Genomic DNA, 18,668 nt, shown 5'->3' on the forward strand with positions numbered 1-18,668 from the left:
ATCTCATGGTTCATGAGATCGAGCCCCACATCGGGCTCTGCACTTGTCAGCAGAGAGACTACTTGGGATTCTCTCTCTCTCTCTGACCCTCCCCCACATGCAAGTGTACACTCTCTCTCATTCTCTCTCTCAAAATAAATAAAAATTTTTTAAAATGCCTATTTTGATTCAAGGCAGTCTGGGGCATTTTGCATTTCTAGCAAGTTCTCAGGGCATGCCAATGCTGTTGATCCATGGATATTTGTAGCAGGGATGTAAAAGATGCATACGGAACGTATGGATAAAATGGTTGATTTGTTAAATAACATTTCTAAGCCAGTGCATTATTCTACATAGTATTAATTTAAAATATACACAGCAGATTTAATAAGTGACATTGTATAAGTAAGCATTTAAAATTGTCTTCTGCTTCAGTAAAAATGTATATACTCAAGATGGCCCCTTGAAACTTAAAAAAAAAATCAATTTCAATGACAAATTAGGAAAACAACCTTTTATTTGGAGTTGAAGGTTGAAGCTACAATTGTTAGCTTTCTAACTGGGGCATATTGAGTGGTTTTAGAATCAAATACTCTCCTGGATTCCATACTTTACTCCTGGGGCTACTGTTTGAGTCACACTCAGCAAGACAAGCTATTTTATAACATAGGTAGTAAGGGGGGAAAAAATAGTAAGAGATATGGTTCTCAGGTCAGACAAATCTGAGTTCTGATCCCAATTGTATAAATGATCTATTTCTACATATTAAATTGCTTCAAAATTTAGTGGCTTAACACAACTGTAATCATTTATTCTCGCATGTATTTCTGTGGGTCAGGAATTTAGGTGTGGCTTGGCTGGGCAGTTCTGGTTTGGGGTCTCTCGTGAAGTTACTGTCAGATGTCCACATTTGGGGCTGACGTCATCTGAAGGCTTGACCCTGGTTGCAAATCCACTTCCAAGGTGTTCATTTGGTTGGTGCTGGCTCTTCATGGGAGATCTCAGTTCCTTTTCACAGAACTGCTTGACCACAGCATAGCAACTGGTTTCATCCAAAGTGAGTAATTCAAAAGATCAATGTTGAGGGGTGCCTGGGTGGCTTAGTTGGCTAAGCTTTCTGATCTTGATCTCAGCTCATGTCATGATCTCATGGGTTTGTGAGTTCAAGCCCCACGACTGAGCTCTGCAGAGACTGTGGAGAGACTCCTTGGGATTCTGTCTCTTCCTCTCTCTGCCCCTTCCCTTCTTGCTCTCTCTCCAAATAAACCTAAAAAAAAATTTTTTTTTTTAATTAAAAAAAAAAAAGATCAAGGTTGAAGCTGTACTTGGTAGCTGGGACACAATGGGAAGTTACTCAAATAAGAGGGCTGAAAGCTACCAGCAGAAAGGAGGAGGGCAAGGGGCAAAAGCAGGGAAGGAATGTGTTTTGTTTTGTAGACTCAGCAGGAGACATCCAATCAGGTATTTCGCCATTTAGCCCTTTCCTTTGAGCCAGATTGGATTGAGGATCTCTACAGAAGTCCCCTTCATTTGTCCTGAAGTTACCTTTAGCTCATTACAATAAGATCTCCTCCTATGGGCACTTTGTAGCCATTTTTTGAACACTTGATGTATGTATATACTAACATGTTGACCTTCTAGGCATATGCAATTGAACCAAAGAGTCTATGCAGGCTCCCTGCCCCCTGCCCCTAATACACTGAATAAAAGCTTCCTGTACAAACCCCAAGGCTGGGCAGTGTTTTGAGAGCTGTCTCCTTACTTGTAACAATACAAAGTTCTTTGTTTTCAATATGATGGTGACGAACCCCTTGAGTTCAGTTAGCCTCTGAAGTCATACACAATCGCTTGTACCATGCTCTATTGATTGTAATCAGATCAACTCTGATTTTATTTTATTTATTTAGAAAGAGAGCGAGAGAATGCGAGTGGGAGAAGGAAAGAGAGAGAGAATCTTAAGTAGGCTCCTCGCTCAGGGCAGAGCCCGACTCAGGGTTTGATCTCATGACCAGGCCATGAGATCATGACTTAAGTTGAAATCAAGAGTCAGATGCTTAACCAGCTGAGCCCCCCAGGTGCCCCAGAATCAGCTCTGATTTGAATATGAGGGTAAACTACACAAGGTTGGGAATGTCCCAAGGTAAAGATCATTGAGAGCCTTCTTAGACACCTGCCGTCATAGTTCAGCTCTGACACTTATTTTGGGAAGGTCCCATAGACCCTCCCTGCACTAATGTCCTTATCTATGAAACCAGGAATTCATAATAGTCTCTGATTCATGAAGTTGTTTGAAGATAATATAGGTCAAGTGCTTTTCATTTAGTAAGGACTCATTATGCATTAGCCATAATCATAATAACGATGTTATCAACATTGTTAGATGATGCCTGTGATATTGATTTATAAGAAATATAAACTTGGTCTCCCTCTTCTACACACAGCTCCTAAAACTCTAGTAATTTCCTAAGTAATCTGAGAAGTGAGGGCATCTTTTGTTCTTTTATACTGGTTCCTGAAATAGCTCCAGAGCATAAAGGTAAAAGGAGTGCCTTTTGTGATTCACAAAGATCCCCTTTCAACAGTGTCTGAGTTTATGTTACTGAAAAGGATTTTGGAAAGCCCTTCAATGAGAGAGAGAGAGAAAGAGAGAGAGAGAGAGGGTTGGTTGCTAGGGAAACCAACTGTGTGAATAGAGAGGTTGAATTTTCAGCCTGCCCTCCAACCTCCAGGAAGGGAGACAGGTCGAAGGTTGATTAAGTCACCAATGGCCAAAGATTCCATCAATGGTGCTTAAATAAGGAAGCCCCATAAAAATCCCTAAAGTATGAAGCTTGGAGTTTAGAAAGATTCTGGGCTGGCGAGCATGTGGAGGTGCTGGGTGGGTGGTAGGACTCAAGAGGACATGGAAACTCTCTGTCCCGTTTCCACAGACCTTGCCCTATGCATCTCTTACACTCAGTCATTCCTGAGGTGTATCCCTTGTGTAGTAAACCAGTAGCCTAGTAAGTAAACTGTTTTCCTGAGTCCTGTGAGCCATTCTAGCAAATTACCACACCCGAGGAGGAGGTCGTGGGGCCCTCCAATTTACAGCCAATCAGAAGCTTAGCCTTGCAGTTGTGTCTGAAGTGAGATGGCAGTCTTGTGGGCCTGGTCCCTTTAATTTGTGGGATCTCTCCAAGTAGATAGTGTCAGAAGGAAGTTGAATGTAGGACACCAGCTGGTGTTGGAGAATTGGTCAGTGGGAGAGAAAACTCCACACATTTGGGGACTAGAAGTGAAGTAGTGAGAGTATTGAGTGTGGAGAAGGGAAACAATGGAATTTTTTCCTTTCAACAGCTAACAACCTTCCCATACAAAAACTGTATCTATTAGTCAAGATCCACATCGTATAGGTAGTCATATAGAAGTACGTATAGGTAGAATGAGTGACAGAAAGCCACTCATTCTTTGATAGATTCAGAGAGTATTAGAACTTCCCATCGCTTCCATGCCTCCCCTTGCCTACAGATCACACATTTCAGCTGTCTTTATTATTTTTTTAATGTTTATTTTTTAGAGAGAGAGAGACAGAGTGTGAGCAGGGGAGGGGTAGAGAGAGAGAGGGAGACACAGAATCTGAAGCATCAGCACAGAGCCTGACGCGGGGCTCGAACTCAAGACCCACGAGATTATGACCTGAGCTGAAGTCAGACGCTCAACCAACTGAACCACCCAGGCACCGCTTCGGCTGTCTTTATTGAACAACTCACATTTCTTTGTTACTCCATACTTTCTGTCTTTGTAGATGCTCTTCCCGCCGTCTAGAATACTTTCTGTCTCCCCAAAACTTCACCTAACAGCAACTCATTCTTCTTTTTTCAATAAATATATTGATTTGTTTTCCTCTGCATTCTCTTTCTCTTTCTTCTTTCTTCCCCCCAAATATGTACTTACCCTCTTCTCCCTCCCCCCTCCTTTTTTTTTTCACTCATTCAACAAATAGTTACTGAATGTCACCCATATGCCAGGAAACACATTGGTCAACAAGATAAAGTCCCTGCATCCCTGGAACTCAAGGTTTGATGAGGAAGATAGATAATAAGTATCCTCCCCCTAAAATAAATACAGAAACATATAAAACGTCATGTGATGATAAGGGCTATGAAGAGATACTTAGTGGGATACAGACAAACAGTTGTGAGGGGCGCCAGGGTGGCTCATTCGGTTAAGCGTCAGACTTCGGCTCAGGTCATGATCTCATGGTTTATGAGTTTGAGCCCCACATAGAGCTCTGTGCTGACAGCTCAGAGCCTGGAGGCTGCTTGAGATTCTCTCTCTCTCTCTTTCTCTCTCTCTCTCTCTCTCTTCCTCTCTCTCTGCCCCTCCCCCACTTGTGCTATCTCTCTCTGTCTCTCAAAAATTAAAAACAAACAAACAAAAGACTTAAACAGTTGTGGGCATGCGGAGCTATTTTAAGTCAGAGTAACTTAAATAATTTAAATACATTGATGTTCTATGCTCATATACGGTGAAAACCTCACAGTCAGAAATAAAATTATTCAGCGCTGTATCTCCAGTACTTAATAGGTCTGGCTCCAAGGAGATATTTAGTCAGTATTTGTTGAATAAAAAAAGAAAAAATAATAAAATATGTGAATAAATGAATGAACACATGAATTTTAGATGAGGAGATGACAGCCCAGAGGTTTGACTTGCCCAAGACCAAACAGAGAGCAAGAAATAGAAATCTTAACTCAAAGAAGGCCTGTTTCAAGGACAATGCAGTTTTTATTGTGTCATATTATGCATGCCTAAAACATCTTTGTTTTAATAATGCCCCATCTGTTCCTCTTTCAGTGTTGACTAGACTCAGCTACTTGAATGGAATTCTGAGAGTTTGCTTTTCTAGTTTTTTATTTAGTCTTCATGGAAACCATCACGGTTTGCTCTTGAATAGACAAAGAGCTTCACCATAGATTTGTCCACCTGGGCAAGCAGTTGGTTGGTTATAAATCACATGGATTCGGAATGCACCACAGATCAGGAACCAGAAAAGAGTTCCCACTGAGATCCCCAAAGATTCTTAAAAAACATTTTTTTAACGTTCATTTACTTTTGAGAGAGAAAGAAACGGAGGCATGAGTGGGGGAGGGGCAGAGAGAGAGGAACACATAGAATCCAAAGCAGGATCCAGGCTCTGAGCTGTCAGCACAGAGCCCTACATGGGGCTCTAACTCACGGAACACGAGATCATAACCTGAGCTGAAGTCAGACGCTTAACCAACTGAGCCACCCAGGCGCCCCGAGATCCCCTAAGATTCTTTTATAGAGGAAAATAAATCTGGGACAAGACTTCTAAAATTTTTTGGCTCAGGAAAACCGTCTTAAAAAAATACTGAACATCCCAAACAGCTTTTGTGTGTGTATTATATCTATTGATATTTGGTGTGTTAGAAATTAAAACTGTAACTTAAAAAACATTTATTCATTTATTTTAAAATAACAATCAATGATGGATTACGTGTTAGCCTAAATAACAAATTTATGAGAAGTAACTGCATTTTTCAAAACAAAAAAGATACTTAATGAGGAGAGTGGCATTGTTTTACATTTTGAAAATCTCTTTAATGTCTAGCTTAATAGAAGCAAGCTGGATCCTCCTATCTGCTTCTGTATTCAGTTTGTTGTGATACCATTCATCATTTAACCTCTGTGGAACTGCAGTGCACATCCATAAGAGAATGAGTAATAACATCTTAGTATTATAACAAAAGTAGTTTTGATTTGTGGACTGCATGCAGTCTTGGGAGACCCTGGGAGTCCCTTGCACCATACTTTGAGAACCGCTAGTTTTAAGAGCCATCCGGGCACCCAGGTGGCTCAGTCGGTTGAGCGTCCGACTCGGCTCAGGTCATGATCTCGTGGTCTGTGAGTTTGGCCCCACGTCTGGCTCTGTGCTGACAGCTGGCAGCCTGGAGCCTGCTTCCCATTCTGTGTCTCCCTCTCTCTCTGCCCCTCCCCTGCTCATGCTCTGCCTCTCTCTCTCTCTCTCTCTCTCTCTCTCTCTCTGTCAAAAATAAATAAACATTTAAGAGCCATAAATTTGTATTAAGAAACAAACAAGGAGAGGCTCCTGGGTGGCTTAGTTGGTTGAGTGTCCGACTGTTGATTTCAGCTTGGTCATGATCCCAGGGTTGTGGGATGGAGTCCCGAGCTGATCAAGTTCAGCACAGAGCCTGCTTGGGATTTTCTCTCTCTCTGCCCCTCTCCTCCACTTGTGCTCTCTCTCTTAAAAAAAACAAAAACAAAAACAAAAAAACTCCAAGAAAATGAAATCAAACTACACTTTGAGTTTTTATTCTAAAAATCTATGTTTTCATATTTCTGTAGTAGTCTTCAACTTTTAGGGCAGAATCATGTAGGCCTATTTAAAATGCTGGTCCTGGGTTTCCATACCCAAAATTGCTGATGTATTAAGTTTCCGCTAAGACCTAGGACTGTGCACTTTTTAACAAGTCTCCACACCAGTTCCTCTGCCTCTGAGCTAATACTAATCCATCGTGGATAGTTTGAGGAAAATTGTTCTAGAGAAAAAAAAAAAAAGTAATAACTTGGATATTTTGCAAAACTAAAACAGGATGAAATTTTAAAATTTTAAGTGAAAGCACATATCTGACCTGAAAGCAGGAAGAGACCAAGGGAGACCGTGTGTGTGTGTGTGTGTGTGTGTGTGTGTGTGTGTGAAAGTCATGGGCCCATTCTGTAGTTATTGCACCAAGAATGTGTATTTTTGGTAGCATGTAGCATGTGGAATTTTCCTGTTCATTAGATTTCACTATAGTCTGAAGTCCTTCATAAGCTCATCCAAACACAGTTCCTCAAACTATTAAGATATTTACTTTATACCATGAAAGAAAAAAACACATTTTTTTCCTCGAAGGAGCTAAAGACATCATTAAAACAAACAAACAAAAAAAACACATTAAAAAACAGGAAACGTAAAATAAGGACTTGAAAATCAGTGAACATTAAGGCAGCTGCCTTTGGCTAAAAACAGTGATGGAAATTAAATTCACCATTTCATCCATTCACTTATCAAATAGTCATAAAGCTTGTAGGCTGGGTTTTGGGAATACCAAAATGTTTCCCCTGTAGACTCTTCCATTTCTGCCACTGGTATCACGATCTACCTTGTTTTTTAGGCAGGAAAACTGTGAGCCACTGGACTTCTTCCTTTTTTACATCACACTTCTCATCTGTCAACCAGTGCTACTGACTAACTCCAGAAGTATCTCAAACCCGTGACCCTTCTCTCACCTCATCACTTCCACTTTAACCAAACGATCACCACGTTTTGCCTGGACTCCTGCAACTGTTCCTAACTGTCGTAACTATTCATTCATTCATTCATTCATTCATTCAAGCATTCATGCATTCATGCATTCAAGTATTCATTCATTTAATATTTATGAGTACCTGCTGAGTACCAGGAACTTTTCAACATAGTTGAAAGCAGACCTGGGAAACAAAACAGACAGAACTTCTGCCTTTATGGAACTTTCATTTAGTGAGGGGAGAGAGACAAAAAACTAGTTATACAAATATATGCAGGTATACCAAATAGATGATTGGTAGAGTACCAGAGTTTCAAGAGAGAAGTCAGAAACATTACTTTTCAGTCATCTGGTAATTCCAGGAAGAGGTCAAGGACTCACCTGATCCCAGGGCCTTTGCACATACCGTTCCCGCTACCTAGGACCCTCTTTGCATGTTTCAAGGCTGATGCCATCTCACACTTCACCTGATACATCATCTCCCTAGAGAGGCCATCCCTGACTACCTGGTTTAAATTGGGAAAAATAATTTCCATTCAATGACCTGTTTGTCTTCCTTCTTGGCGCATACAACAACTTGAAAATACATACTTACCTACTTACTATTTCTCCCAATATTAAACTGTAAATTGCATCTTTGTTTTGTTTATCATTGACTATTTAGGGCCCATCACATCATGGACATGTGTATTAGTCATGTTTCTACCAGAGAATAGAATCAATAGGAGAGTATAGATCATATATATGAGATTTATTGCAAGGAATTTATTTATATAAGATACACGCAAGAAGCAAATATGTAAGTAAACTACTACAAAATAACAAAGCAACTATGATGTCCTAAAGGCTGCAGTCAGTACCATGGTATCTTGAATAGGACAAAAAAGTCACTGAAGCTGAAGTGTTAATTCTTACATAATTACCTACGAGATTAGCAATAATACCCATTAGTATCAGGGGAAGCTGAAATTCATTTATTCCTAAAATCAGCTAGATACATACAGCTTGCTCCGGAACCTTTTCTTTTTTCTTCTTTTTTCTTTTTTCTTAAAAAAATTTTTTTTAAATTTTTTTCAGGCAGAGTGAGAGCCTGAGCAGGGGAGGGGCAGAGAGAGAGACACAGAATCTGAAGCAGGCTCCAGGCTCTGAGCTGTCAGCACACAGATTTACCTTATTTTAGTGACTACGTAATATTTGTGATAAGCAAAGTACTGTAATTTATTTAACCACTCCCTTGCTTAGAAGCATTTAGATTGGTTGGCTGTTTTCTGCTATTGCTAGCAGTGCTGCCGTGTATGAAGGACGCGTTTGGCTGAAAGTGATAGAAACTCTGATTCAATCTGCTTGAACCATTAAGAAATTTTTAGCTCACAGAACTAGAACTTGAGAGATAAAGAGGCTTTGTTGCTGATATATTCACGTCTGGGCTCAACAAAGCCACCATTTAGCCAGGTGCTTTCCATCCTTCTTCCCTGCCATTCTCAGAATCCATTCCATCCCAAGCCTGGTTCACCTCTGCACATAAAATGACTGAAAGAACTGCACGCTTTTTTTTTTTTTTTTGAATTTTTTAATGTTTACTTATTTTTGAGAGAGAGAGAGAGAGCGAGCGCTAGTGGGGGAGAGGCAGAGACAGGGAGGCAGAGGGAGGGGCAGAGACGACCTGAGCTCAAGTCAGACGCTTAACCAACTGAACCACCCAGGCACCCCTGCATGCTTTTTTATTTGCAAAGCCAAATGGATAAAGAGATTTGGCGCCCTCAGTTCTCAAGGGTAGAAAAAAACTTTCCCAGAAGTCTTCGCTAAAGGCAACTCACATCTGATTGGCTAAATTTGGGCCACATGCCTATTTCTGAACCAATCAATGGCAATGGGGTTGGGATTACTCTTAGACCATTCAGACACCCTGTTTGTCTTGGGGTCAGTTCCCCAAATTGCTCTGCTGCTTTCAACAGTAGAGAGATGGGATGGATATTGCAAAAATGGCATCAAAATGTCCAAATTTTCAAGCTGTTATCTCACTGAACTATATACATCTTTGAGAATTCGTACACTTAGAATCTCTTTAGGATAGATTCCTATTAGTACAGTTGGTGACTCAAAAGGTATGCATATTTAATGTGTTGATAGATTCAGCCAAATTGCCCCCAGAACAAGAACCACAATAAAAACAAAAAAACGAAAACGGAAAAAACGGAATCCATTTGAAAGAACAAGTGAATACCTCTTACGCCATGCATGTGCCAAATGGCCTGTCTTAAATCTCGCTCAAGTGATGTCTTTCTCCTCTCAAGATCATAAAATTAATTCTCTATGATCTCTTACTGTTGTAAATAACAGTAATATGCCTTCTAATAGGGGCTCATCCTTGCATTCCTGAGATAAACTGTACTTGCTAATACAATGATGCATTTCATTTGCTAATATTTCATTTGTGCTTTTTACAGCTGGGTACCCAACTGAGGCTGGCCTACAGTTTTGTTTGTTTTTCTTTGGTGGTGGTGGTGGTATTCCAGCCTAACAGAATGAAGTAGGGAACTTTTCACCTTTGCTGGATCACTTTCTATAAACTGAATTACCTGTTCCTTGAAGGTTTGGGATAATCTGGCCACAGGATAATGTGGCTTGGTGACACTTTTGTGGATAAATGTTTGGCCCTAGCAATGTTTTTTGCTATTTTTCCTGTAAATACTAGTGTATTCAGATTTCCTATTTCTCTACCCTTTCTACTGTTTTCTGTAGAGAAACACTACATTTAAAGTATTAATGTCATAAAATTATATGTAATACTCTCCTAATACATAAAAGATCCTTAATATTTAGTATATATATGTAAAGTCCCATACTTTATTTCTATACTTTTTCCTTTCCTTTATCAGATTTTTCAAAATTGGATTCTTCAACTTTTTTCTCTTACTCATTTGCTTACTTATTACAAAACAAAAATAAAGCCTTACATATTTTCCCCCAAGAAGCACCTGGGCCTGGTTTTATCTGACCATTTTATCCAATAAAGGTGAATGTGTCACCAATAATATAGGACAATGCCTGTTAACTTATATTGTCACTTGAGAGGTGTTGAGTGACAATATGTATAAGGCTTGCAGCATTTCTGATAATTTATTTTCTTAATCTTTTATAAATTAAGCTTTGAGTTTCTGAAGCACATTATGTTAAACCCCTATCACCTACAATGAACTAAATTCAAGATATTAAAATGTTTATCAAAATCATATTTTCCTGATGGCTTTACCTAATCAGATATCTAAAAAGTTTTAATATATTAAAAATAACGGGGGGGGGCACCTTAGTGGGTTAGTTGGTTGAGCATCTGATTTAGGCTCAGGTCATGATCTCCTAGTTTCTAAGTTCGAGCCCTGCACAGAGCCCACTTCAGACCCTCTGTCCAACTCTCTCTCTCTGCCCCTCCCTTTCTCTCTCTCAAGTATAAATAAACATTAAAAAATAATGATAATCAAAACATTGGTAAGAAAGGTGACACTGTAGAAGAAATGAGAATGTCACAGTGGAGGGAAGTTCTATAAATATTGGAATAAAATCCTCCAGTCATGAAGGTGGGCAAGAGAATCCTGAAGAAAGAGAAAACACATTAGAAAGGAGAATAGGGACAAATGGGTAGCTCAGTTGGTTAGGCGTCCAACTGTTGATTTCAGCTCAGGTCATGATCTCACGGTTTGTGAGATCGAGCCCTGCATCAAACCTTGTGTCAAGCTCCCCTGGGCATGGAACTTGCTTAAGATTCTGTCTCCCTCTCCTTCTTCTCTCCCCCTCCTAGCATGTGCTCTCTCACTCTCTCTTTCAAAAGAAAGAAAGAAAGAAAGAAAGAAAGAAAGAAAGAAAGAAAGAAAGAAAGAAAGAAAAAAGAAAGGAAAAAGAAAAAAGAAAGGAGAAAAATATGCTAGAACTCATCAAACAGAAGTATAGGATGAGATACTCAACAGGAAAGGAGGAAGCTTAGGAATTAACTGTTTCATCTGTGAGCACTCAAGGGTCTGGAATCTGTTCTCATATAACACACACTTCTCATTTCATCTGACCCATGTATTTTCCCCATTGAAAAAAAGCATTCATCCCCAGCATCTATTTAGACTTCAATATCTCTCAACAAGTCCTAGAGGCACAATTTGACAGAATCTGCTCAGACCTCTCCAAAATGCTTCATCTTGTATATTATTCCCACCTCAGTCTGGTCATTTGACTCTTCCACTTACCTGAGAAGAATAATAGGTTGTGTTAAACGTAAGTCTATGAATAAATATATACAATGTGTTAATATTTGCTAATATCTATTAAAGACTACTTATTTATTTTATTTTTTATCAATTCTTTACTTAAATCTTTCTTTGAAGACTTGATTTTTTTAGAAACTTCCTACCTCTGGCAGCCCTCTCTCTTCTTTCCCTCCCATCTTCCCTCCTCTGAGGTAGACATCAGAACTTCGGGACTGTGCTAGGTTATAAGCAAATTCTTCATCTAGATCTTCTTACCCAGAGTTAATCTTCAACTCTGCCCATTCTTCTATAAAACTCACTTATTGAAGTTTTAAAGGTTCTATGATTATGTTCTTGATTTCTAAGAATTGTTTTCATAATTGCGTATGTTGTTACATAGGAATATATACCTGTACTCCTCTTTTATTACCCAAAGATACTCATTAGACCTGAGGATGCATGGGTGGCTCAGTCGGTTAAACATCTATCTACATCTTGGTTTGGGCTCAGGTCATGATCTCACAACTCATGAGTTCGAACCCCTCATCGGGCTCTGGACTGACAGGGAGCGGCCTGCTTGGGATTCTCTCTCTCCCTCTCTCTCTCTGTGCCTCCCCTGTTCTCTCTCTCTCAAAATAAATTAAATAAACTTGAAAAAAGAACTATCTTGGAGTCTTTTCTTCAAGTGTTGATTCGTTGTTGGGGTTGATGCTTTTCTTTCCCAGTATTACTCCAATGGTGACTCTTGGTTGTGTGCTTATCTTTGTATCTGTGGTTCTGTGTATACATGTCTGTGGATTCAGCTTCTGTTTCCTACATCTTGTCTCCAGGGATCGTGGGGTGGGGCAGTACATGTAGCTGGAGGAGGTGTTCCAACAGTGTCTTCTGTGTGAGTCCTTCCTACCCCTCCCAAGAGTCATCAGCTCTCTAGGGCACTGCTCTGCAGTTTCAGACCTAGGGTCCACTGTGGGGGTCAAGAGCTGCTCCCTCTGCTTTATATTAAGTGGGGAAAAGGGGGAAGGGCCAACCTGCTCAGCTGCTTTGCACAGGATTCCCTAATTAAAAATAAAAATTTTTTTAATGTTTATTTTTGAGAGAGAGAGAGAGAGAGCATGAGTGGGGGAGGGACAAAAAGAGAAAGAGACCCAAAATCCGAAGCAGGCTCCAGGCTCTAAGCTGTCCGCACAGAGCCCAAGGCGAGGCTCAAACTCACAAGTCGAGAGACCATGACCTGAGCTGAAGTTGGATGCGTAACCGACTGAGCCACCCAGGCACCCCAGGATTCCCTAGTAACTATGACCCCCCTTTGCTCCATTGAATCTGCTGAATGGGCTTGCAGATTCCTGGAATTACAGTTGGGTCTCACAAAATTACTTATAATAGATTTCCATTAAACCACAACTCTTATTTTAGATTATTTACATACAGCACAAAATGAAGCACATTTATATCCACATTGTTATGATTTGATCTCCATTAAGAGAACTATGAGAGATTTCTTGAAGCCTATGTAAAAATGCTTTTGCTTTACGATCTGCATAAACTGTTTTAAGAAACATCTAAAGAAATATGAAATGGGGCGCCTGGATGGCTCAGTAAGTTAGGTGTCCGACTTTGGCCTAGGGTCATGATCTCATAGTGTGTGGGTTTGAGCCCCGTACTGGGCTCTGGGCTGACAGCTCAGAGCCTGGAGCCTGCTTCAGATTCTGTGTCTCCCTCTCTCTCTGCCCCGGCCCCGCTCATGCTCTGTCTCTCTTTCTCTCAAAAATAAACAAACATTAAAAACTTTTTTTAAAAAAGAAATATGAAATTCTTGACTTGCTGTTTTTAAAATGCAGCACTACCCATTAATCATATTCCTGGTGGTATTTATTGATGTAATAGAGATGATGGAATCATAGTTTTGAAAAAGGCAAAGAGGTAAACAAAGCAGAAGCATTAAGTGCAAAGTCAGACCTCATGTTAAGAATCTTTTAGTGGGAAATTATTACCATCATCATCAGAAGAGAAACTAAGTGCCTCCTTTTACAGAAGAGATCTTAAATATCTCTATATTGTTTGGGGAGATCCAAGGAGAAAGAGAAAAAAAAGAAGACATCAGCTCAATATAACTTATGTTTTTAAAGGAACCCAGACCATTGAGATGATATTTTTAAATTTTTTTTTTAATTTGGAAAGCAAGTCTTTTGCTGTTATATTTAGTGTTATAGCTAGAATATTACATTTAGGCGCGGTTGCCAGTATCCTGTATATACAGGACATGCCCCGTATTTGTGTTGTACTGTGCCTGTGTACTGACTTTGTCATGACCCCTTAAGTGCCCTGTATTCAGCTTTTTAAAAGAAATTACAAAAATCAGCAGCTAGAGCTATCTTTCTGCCCCAGTAAATGGTACTTACATCACTTACATGGCAATACCAGCTGCAAACCATACTCCACAAACATCTCCACCATCTCTTATGGCCTCTCCTGCAGGTTTGGCTGCAGGGAGATCAAAGAGAGGAACTGAGAAAGAAAAGTATTTCTTTTTCATACTCAAGAAAAGACTATTCTTCGACCAAATTCCCAAGCTGTGAACAAGTAAGCATTGTTAATTCGAGTTAACTTCGTATGAGTGCACATGCTCTGAAAATCAGCCAAACAGTTGTAGCCTCCCTCCTGTGGCCTGTTTCTGGAAAGCAGCCAGTTAGCAGCCTTACTCCAAGTGTCTAAAAGCGAGCAAATCAGTAACAGCCCAAGCTTCTGAAAGACATTCGGTGATAAACCTCCAGTCCTGAATGTCAGCAAGCTGCGACAATGCACGCTTCCAGACAACAGCCATTCAAAAAAATACCCCACTCTAGCAGCCAAGCTCCTGAAGGTCATGGTTAGCTGGTGGACAGCAGCCTTTCTCCAGTGAACACACTAACACAGCTGAAAATCTTTCAATCTGTACACACTCCACTTCTGAAAACCCACCGATCCCCGAATGTCAAGCTTCTCAAAACCTTACACAAGATCAACTCTGGCTTTCTCAAGAAAACAATGTCTTACAAACACAGCTGACTCTTGAACAATCCAGGGGTGAGTGGCGCTGACCCTGCGGTTGAAAATCTGTACATAACTTTTGAATCCTCAATACCTTAATGGCTAATAGCCTACTGTTGACCAGAAGCCATATATGGCTTACCATACATGGTAAATAAGCACCTATTCTTATGGTATGTATACTATATACTATAATCTTACAAGAAAATAAGCTAGAGAAAAAATATTATTAAGAACACCATAAGGGGGCGCCTGGCTGGCTCAGTCAGAAGAGCGTGGGACTCTTGACCTCAGGGTTGTGAATTCAAGCCCCACATTGGGGGTAGAGGTTACTTACAAATAAAATCTTTAAAAAAAAGAAGAAGAAAACCATAAGGAAGAGATAATACATTTACAGTACCATACTGTATTTATCTTTAAAAATCTGCATGTAAGTGGACACGTGCAGTTCCAACCCATGTTGTTCAAGAGTCAGCTGTATAGATTTCCCCTGTAGGCAAACAGAACGTTTACCTTTTCTGCATCAGAGTTCAACTGAGTTCAATTCATTGCTAGTTGGCAAGTTTGCACTCTTCCTTCCTGGTTACAGGTCATGATGAGGTGATTTGTGAGTGATGGATGGCAGCAACATGGTCAGAAGACTACCAAATTCAATCTTCAAATTCTGCAGTGATTGATAAAGCAAATTGGTAATTTCGTAATTTGCACAGAATTAAAACCCCAAATGTGAGAATAAAAAAGTTTTATGACCAATTTCTGAACAGTGGACATTTATTAAATGAGAAAACGAAAATCCTTTGAAGCTTTTTGTATAAGATACAATTGTTCACTCACTATAAATACTGTCAGATACAAAGCAACATATCCTAGCAGCTGAGCACAAGAGATGTATGACTTCCTCAATCAGTACGAAAGAAAAGGATAAAGTAAGTTTTTTTAAATGATTTAGAGAGATTCAGATGAGAATAATCACAGCAGAGGCTGTAATGGCCTTCCATGGTCTATATCTTCATTCAGCTCAAATGTTTAAATGTACTGCTATCAGAAATACTTTCTCATTTCAAAATTGCAAGCAAATACTAAACAAACATCAAATCAAGGGCCAGGACAAAATCTACAGCAATGCTAAAAAGTGTAAAAACCACATTTATTAATGCAAGTAACCACAATCAGAAAACGCTTTTCTCTTGATTGGGCAATATTTTTGTGAAAGAGGATTGCTTACAAGGCCATTGTCCATGAAATCCCTTCCAGATGAGACTTCAGAAACATTAGGAAATTGTAGCAAAGACTCTCTTATAAGCCAGAGTTAATGAGATACATTGAATTGGAGGTAGACCATGCAGTTGTTTGCGTAAAGGTGCTGAAAAGTCAAAGTTGAAGCAAAGCATACAATGATTCCATAAAGTGTTGGCTGTCCTGCCCTAGTCTGCCTAATGATGCTCAGATAGCATATGATGTTCTTTCTTTGGACACTGTCATGACACTGTTATGAAACTGCTCTCCTACTTCAGCATGTATACTAATGCCATCAGCATCAATACCCTCTTTGTACTGAGCAATTAAAAACGTCATGATTTTGTTGGCATTATTCAGTTCTAACAAACACATTTGAAGGAATTCTCAGTTTATCACTTAAAGCGTAAAATCATACTTTAATTACGAAGAAAAGGACCCCTTAATTCTTGTTGAGGTGTTTGTTTGTTTTTTTTTTAATGTTTATTTATTTTTGAGAGAGACAGACTGCGAGGGGGAGAGGGGCACAGAGAGAAGGAAACAGAATTGGAAGCAGGCTCCAGGCAACAAGCCGTCAGCACAGAGCCCAGCGAGGGGCCTGAACCCACCAACCCTGAGATCATGACCTGAGCGGAAGTCGGAGGCTTAACTGACTGAGCCCCCCCAGGTACCCCTCTTATTGAGTTTTAATAGAGTAGTCTCCCCACCCTTATCCATACGGGATACATCCTACGACCTCCCATCTGAAACCGCAAATAGGACCGAAGCCTACATATACTATGTTTTTCCAATACGTACGAACCTACGATAAAGTTTAATTTAGAAGTTAGGCACGGTAAGAGAGTAACAATAACAAATAATAAAAGGGAACAATCATAGCAGTATACGTAATAAAAGTTATGTGAACGTGGTCTCTGGCTCTCAAAACATCTTGTCGCACTGTACTCACCCCTCCTGTGATGATGTGAGATGATAAAATGCCTGTGTGAGGGATCACAGAAGGGGCGTGTCGCAGACTTTGTGACGTCACTGAATGGGATAAGTGAGGGGCGTGTCGCAGACTTTGTGACTTCACTGACTTGGCGTCAGGCTGCGGATTGACCTTCTGATGCCCCTGCTTCTTCTGGTCGGGGTTGACTGCCTGGAGCTGGAACTGCGGAAAAGCCAAATCCCAGAGAATGGGGAACTAGTGTAATTTATTCTGTAAAAGCTCCCTATTTCTTGGTCATTGTCTTCAATCAGTTTGGTAAGAGGATTGTGCAAAGTGAAAGAAGAGCTACAAGGTTTTCAAGGTACTCCACTGTTTAAAGGAATTTGCTGAGTGTGTTAAGGAAAAAGTTGGCATCAACTTTATCCCTTTTGTTAGCAAGGCTGCTGGTGAAAAGGTCAACCGTACTTTTGAACAGGAAGAGAAATTCCAACTTGAGGTAGATAATTACTACAGCACTTGTAACTAGGTTTTGAAGTCAATATTATCCTTTGAGGAATTTGTTTTTTTGTTGTTGTTTTGTTTTGTTTTTTTTACTGGATGTTGCTAAATAGTCTTCTAGCATGGGAATAAGTAGAACCACCTATATTATCGAAGAAGGAACTAAAAAAGGACAACAATGGGCACCCGGATGGCCCAGTCAGTAAGCAATGGACTCTTGATTATGGCTCAAGTCATGATCTAATGGTTCTTGAGATCTAGCCCACCCGGCTCTGAACTGACAGCCCAGAACCTGGTTGGGATTCTCTCTCTGCCCCTCCCCTCCTTGTGCTATGCTTAAAAAAAAATAAAAAATAAATAAAAAAAAAAAAGGCAAGTTATGGGGGCACCTGGCTGGCTCAGTCAGTAGAGCATGTGGCTCTTTATTGCAAGGTTGTGAGTTCAAGCCCATGTTAGGTGTGGAGCCTACTGAAACAAACAAACACATAAATAAATAAATAAATAAATAAATAAATAAATAAATAAATAAAAGACAAGTTATGCCATGAAAGATGGTATGTGCTTCAACCAATCAAATTTGAAGAGCAATCATCAGAACTTTAGCTTTATGCTGGTATATGTTTAGCGTACTGTCTTATAATGATAATATTGAGCATGTTTTCTCATTAATGGATGTTAAGTAGGTGGACAAAATAATAATAAACTGAATGTGACCACTGTAGATGATATGTTACAGTGTAAGTGGAACATAGACTGTAACCACAGGAACTTTATAAGCAAATTTGGCAAAGCAAGGAAGTATTAAGGAGAGCCAATCATCTGGGAAATAAAATTAAGGAAAGTGGTATATAATTTGGGTGGTTAAAATTTATTTCAGATAAATAACAAATACTGTTATAGTAAAATATGTCCCATGCCATATTTTTCATTTAATCTAAATGTATATATACATAAAGGCAATTAGATATAAATCAAATTTAAATGGGGATTTATTTACATGACCGTGAGATCGTGACCTGAGCTGAAGTCAGACGCTTAAGTGCCTGAGCCACCCAGGCGCCCCTGCAACCACAATTTTAGAACATTTTCAGCACTTTAAAAGAAACCTTCACCCTCGAGCTATTTGCTTTTGTCCCCCTCCTCTTCTTTTTCCACTGCTCCCAGCCCCCAACAATCAACCAGCCCTGGGCACCACTAATCTATTTTCTGTCTCTATAGATTTGTCAATTCTGGACATTTCATATGAATGGAATCACATAATAAGCCATCTTTTGTAACTGGATTCTTTCACTTCTTTTCTTTTTCTTTTTTTCTTTTTTTAAGTTTACTTATTTATTTTTTGACAGAGGAATAGAGTGCACGCTCATAGGAAGGGGCAGAAAGAAAGGGAGAGAGAGAATCCCAGGTAGACTCCACAGCACGGAGCCCAACTCAGGGCTTGAACCTACGAAC

At 39.8% G+C, this 18,668-nt stretch overlaps 1 long non-coding RNA gene across 1 annotated transcript; it reads right to left on the reverse strand.

Annotated features, from left to right (window-relative positions):
• Window positions 1–478: 478 nt before the first annotated feature.
• LOC109499826 lies at window positions 479–16,863 on the reverse strand. Its single transcript, XR_002742429.2, has 3 exons — window positions 16,737–16,863; window positions 15,065–15,215; window positions 479–1,246 (listed from the first exon to the last, which is right to left on the reverse strand). It is a non-coding gene; the product is annotated as an uncharacterized LOC109499826 (long non-coding RNA).
• Between the last annotated feature and the right edge of the window lie 1,805 nt (window positions 16,864–18,668).

This window comes from Felis catus, chromosome A1, assembly GCF_018350175.1.
Source record: "Felis catus isolate Fca126 chromosome A1, F.catus_Fca126_mat1.0, whole genome shotgun sequence".
NCBI classification, from domain to species: domain Eukaryota; kingdom Metazoa; phylum Chordata; class Mammalia; order Carnivora; family Felidae; genus Felis; species Felis catus.